Source organism: Salmo trutta, chromosome 14, assembly GCF_901001165.1.
Source record: "Salmo trutta chromosome 14, fSalTru1.1, whole genome shotgun sequence".
Classification (NCBI taxonomy): Eukaryota; Metazoa; Chordata; class Actinopteri; order Salmoniformes; family Salmonidae; genus Salmo; species Salmo trutta.
The window spans coordinates 64,684,999-64,690,616 of record NC_042970.1 but is presented as its reverse complement, the minus strand read 5'-3'; the positions used below and the strand labels follow the sequence as shown (position 1 = coordinate 64,690,616).

The window sequence follows — 5,618 nt, the reverse complement described above, 5'->3', positions numbered from 1 at the left end:
AATATATGTCGTTTTTATTTTGCACCTAAACACAAAATAGGATATCAAGATCAGGCTGCTCTTTCATCTGTGAGCTAATGTTACGTGAGTCTGCTTTGAATGATATTCAGACTTCTGCTCCTACCAGCAGCTCGTTATACACTTTCAGATATCACTTAGTTTTCCCCCCTCGAATCTGTCTAGTACTCACAAGCCAAATGAAACTAGTTCAGACAGGACAAACCGTTCAGTAACGGAGAGGAATGGTTAAAAAAAACTAATCTCACTTAAAGGGAATGTTTACCGATTATGGGGGAGGGGAGAGCTTGAGGGAGGGATAGAAGGAAGGAGAGGCTGATGCTTAGAGCTGTGTGGAGGGAGGGACCACGGGATGAAAAGCTCAAAGCTGGGTGAAAGGAGGCAGGGTGGGAAGGAGGGATGAAAGCGGTTGGCCGCTCATATCTTATGCCTCAATAGACAGCCGTGAACGGATTGGCTCCTGCCAGAAGAGGGCATGGAATCCCTGCGACCAAAAACACACATAAAAGGGAGCGTGGAAAACCAAAGAGGCAGACAAGGACCTACCTACTACAAGAGAACTTTGAGCACTATCAGAGACCTTCTGCTAAAATCTCTGGACAGAAATCTCTGACAATCTACACTCAGTGTGCAATTGCGCAGCTGTTTCTACCGACAGCAACTTCACCAGAAGACAGAAGAGTTTGACTGGTCTTACGTTCTACTATTCTACCTGTCTACTGACAGAGGCTGTCAGTGACTGAGCGGCCAGTATAAAGACACTTTTAGAAGCATATCCTCATCCAGACAAAAAGCAGTATCATGTCTCTAGAGGTGAAGGAGAAGACCCAGGTGAGGTTGGTGTTCCTGGGGGCGGCCGGCGTGGGCAAGACGGCCCTGATCCGCCGCTTCCTCCAGGACACCTTCGAGCTCAAGCACCGGCGCACCGTGGAGGAGATGCACAGCAAGGAGTACGACATCGGTGGCTCTAAGGTCACCGTGGAGATCCTGGACACCAGCGGCAGCTACTCCTTCCCTGCCATGCGCAAGCTCTCCATCCAGAACAGCGACGCCTTCGCCCTGGTCTACGCGGTCGACGACGCAGAGTCGCTGAAGGCCGTCAAGAGCCTCCGCGACGAGATCCTGGAGGTCAAGGAGGACAAGTACATCCCGATCGTGGTGGTGGGTAACAAGGCAGACCGAGCAGGAAGCGACCGGCAGGTGGCAGCTGACGACGTACTGTCAACAGTGGAGCTGGACTGGAACAACAGCTACGTGGAGACGTCGGCCAAGGAGAACAACAACGTGATGGAGGTGTTCAGGGAGCTGCTGCAGCAAACCAACCTGCCCAGCCGGCTGAGCCCTGCTCTGAGGCGCCGCAGGGAGACCTTCCCCAAAGGAGACCCCAAGGCCTCCCGGCCACCCATGAACAAGACCAACTCCTGCATCATCTCCTAATAGGGCAGGTTGAAGGAGAAAGAGAGGGAAAGGGTGTGGGCTAGTACACCTGTTAAAGTGATGCTGGACAAGAGGGAGAGGGAAACTTTACTATGTATGGGCTGAAAAGGTTGAGGTGAGGGACTGCCAGTGTGCTGAAACAGAACTGAACTCCCAAACACTCTTGATTCCACGTCTGCTTCCCTCGTCCAAGCGATGTGGTTGATATGGAAGAGAATGGGCGACAATGAATGGTTATGAAAGAGGACTTGGTCCAACTAATGTAAACATTGTAAGGTGGGGAGATAAGGGTGAAAAAAGGTGACAAAGATGTTCAACTGCTCAGTTGTTTACTTAATGTAATGTGTTGCTGCTTATTTGGTTAACAGGCTTCTGCTGTTTCCGTTTAGATCAATGTATAGCTTTTGTATTCAATTGATGCTAATTTTGCAACGTGTGTTTGACATTCACTTGCAGTAAGACATTTGACTGTTGCAAACATACAAGAAGAGTATTTACTGACTCAAAGGAAAGATTTATATGCTGGGGTTTGTGCAAAGTTAATGGTTTGATGTAAAACACCATCTATTCAGTTGGTAATTCACGTGTAGCACAGCATTATTGTTTACAAAAGACTCGCTTGTATTCGTTTTTTTTTTGTTGATTTGCTATTAAGCATGACTTGATTAATGTGTGTAAAAAGTGGTGACATGCAAATGTCTACTACATGCAATTTTTATTTTAAACATGTTTAATTCTTACTTTTTTTAAATTCATGATTTATACATGAAACTGCTTTACCAGTGTTCATTTTACAATGGAATGTTTACCCCATAAAGCTAAATTAAAAAAGCTATGATCTCCTGTAATAACTAACTGTATTATGAATATGAGACATATTTGCACTCTCAATAGAGAACGAACAACGCAGACACAAACTGGAGGAGTGAAACGAATATCACACACATCAGACATCGCACACGTCAATCAAATATTAACGGTCTGTCTGTCATCATGACCCCAATAGATGTGTAGGTGCACCATGACGTGGTCACCATCTACTACCCGTAGCCTGGTTCAGGTATCAACACATTTCCACAAACAAACTACAAAAACATACTATCAAATCCCACTACTAGTGAAAGTTTTCACTGTAGGATAAGGCCTAGGCCAGGGATGGGCAACTTTGATTGGGGTGGGGACTCATCATGAGGGGTCACTGTGGCTCACGGGTCTGCATACCCACACATGCAGTCAGGGCAGGCCCTAGCCTTTTGGGGGCCCTAAGCTAAAAAAAAATAAAAAAAATGGGGGGGGTGGGGGAAATTGATCCGCGGGCCTACAAAAGATCTGCCAGTTGCCCATCCCTGGCCTAGGGTATAACCTACAACTACACAAGGCTCAAGGGATTTTCCGCAAGAATGTTTAAAGATGACTATGCTGGCGTTATCAGGCTACCAGGAATACAACTGAATAACATTAAGCTTAAACCTTAATTTCTAATTGTAAAGAATAAGATAGGCTTATAAAAATGGCAGATATAGCTTACTGTGATTCAGTTCACACAGACCCACTTCTTGGTCCAGAAAAGGCGTCAAACTAAATTGTGCAGGCTGTATTACAGTCCAACGTCGCCCTCTAACCACAGTTGTCTTTCACTGCGCCTCCCTTCATAAAATATTGATTAACTTTTAAAGCATTAATCTTTGTATTTCTTTAAATTACTGTATTTAAATCAGTCTTCCTTTGAGACATTGACCGTTGCTCTCACAAACAAAATTTGGCTTAATTAGTTGCACCTGCTGTGAGCAGTCTAGGCATGCACCACAAGCCTCAGTACTGTATGCAAATTAGCATCATCACGAGACAATAGGCTACCTTTCTCAACTGATATAAGGTATTTAGCACAATATACTGCACTTGAGTGAGCCCATCTTGGGACCTTTTTACAAGGCATATCCCTTACAAGGGATTGTAGTTCTGTCTTGTTTCGATAGCCTTGCACCATAAATCAAATTGAAGCTCATTGTAATTGTGCATATTAGGAATGTTAAAAACACTGAAAGAAATATGTACGCAGATTTTCCCTGTATGTCATGAACACAGACAACACGGTCACAGCTTCCAACATAGAAGTAAAGAACAACACACTCTGTCTCCACCAATAGCTGTGGTTGGTCCATGTGCTTCCCCTGTCCCCATCAGATGCATTGTTTCCTGTCTCATATGAGGAAGTGGCCTGTTGAACGTTAGGCCTGTAGTTCCTCTTTCTGTCCAGTTAAAACACTCTTCCGTACTCTCCCCCTATTCATTCACAGAATGGACGACTGGAGAAGAGATCTCTATATACACACACAGTCGAACAGGTACGTCGGCCTTTGAGACACAATAGCGTTATTCAATGACACGGCTGAGTCATTTTAATTGTTATGCTTAAAATTGGTTCTCATGTGCAATAATTGTCTGTGATGAGTGATTACTGAATGCAGTACTACAGCCTACTGTATTGAAATGACTTGGGTTTATTTTGTAGAGAATCGAAATAAGTTAAAAGTACATATCGTGTCCTCAGTTCAGACGGATTGTCCAGCGTCTAATTGTCTCTGCCCCTAGACTTGGTCAAAGCTCCTCAGCAGATGTTTCAGAGAATCCTGAGGCGTTTAGAACAAGTTCAGGGTCCTGGACTCTTTTTGACGACTACAATGCATCTCAAGTTAAAACATTTGCTAAGAAATGTGATGTTCTGTGACGACAGATAAACAAGCTGGTTAAGACAACGCACAAATCCTCTTAATATACTGCTTGCACGACATAGTTAGTAGGTGCCATTTCACTCCACATTCTATCCCATAATGAACTGTGGTCTTTCTACTTTTGGCGATATACTGTAGTTGCTATTAATGCTGTATCCTCAGACAAGCAGAACTGAAATGATATCACTTGCACACGTGGCAAAAACAATAAAACTACATAAAATATACGTCCTCACTTCTTTAACAGACTGGCTGCCGAGTCGATCCATGCACTTGCCTCATCGCCATACATTTAAGCCAGTACCACTTGCTTTCATGACACGGCTCACATGGAAAACAGACAGGCTTCATTTGAATTTATAGAGGAACCCAGATGTTACACACGCAACCAAAACCACCGTCAACATTGAGAGAGACAATGTTTCCATTTAGTCATTGAGTGTGTGGTAGATCATAAAGGATGAGAGAAGTAGGCCTATTGAATAAGCTGGCAGACAGAGACGACTGGCAGAGCTATTCAGCTTGACCCTTCAACATTAGCTCGACGGGTTTATGAACGTTGTATTTCATCCCACTGATGGTAAACACTTAGCTGTGTGAGGGAGACAAAAGAGAGGCCCGCAGTATCTAGACACAGAACAGGCCAACGCAATGCACCTCTGCAGAACACAGAGCCAGTACTTCACCATTCAGACTGTTGTTTGCTCATGACAGACTTCAACAGAACACAAAGCTTCAAGGGAACAAGAGAGAGGAAGAGATTATCGCTACACATGAAAGTATGCAAGGGCAGATTTTAAGCATTTGTTCTCTTCAAAGGGCTTAGCCTTGTCTACTTCCGTGTGGTTAATGGGTTCAGCAAATTCCTTGATATGCATATTCCCTGTTTAAATCTATGAGCAAATGGAGATCAAATCCCCATCAAAACAGTAGTCTTCTTTGAAAGCTAATAGACAAATCACGAGGACCTGTCTATCATAATTTGCAAAGTGACAGATGAAATAACTTATTCATGATTGCAGAAAACAGACTGTGTGCAAGTGTCTATTCTTGTCCGATTTCAGTTAGAGAGGTATCAGTATCTGTGACTAAAATAGGCATTGCCACTTGTTACAATACTGGGCTCTAGTTCAATGGCTGCGAAGGGCTTTGGGCCATGGGCATGTAACTACAAGCTAATTCAGTAACCCTTCGAAAAGACTAACCATTTACCTGTCTTGCTTCAATATTGGGGTTAAATTGATCGCAAATACATATTAATCAAAAAGACTTAATTAACCAAATGCTATGCTGTAAAAGCTGCATACAACACACACACTTGTAGGATTAAATTAAACGAATCCAAGATATATCAGTGCAGTTTGTGCTTCATGAGAGTCTGTATGGGTGATGTATTTACCACGTGCAGAGTACAGTAAAGGACTAGTGGTA

At 43.6% G+C, this 5,618-nt stretch overlaps 1 pseudogene; it reads left to right on the top strand.

The window, feature by feature from the left end:
- The first annotated feature begins 477 nt into the window (after positions 1-477).
- Positions 478-2,288, top strand: LOC115208642 (GTP-binding protein Rhes pseudogene; annotated as a pseudogene).
- Positions 2,289-5,618: the final 3,330 nt, after the last annotated feature.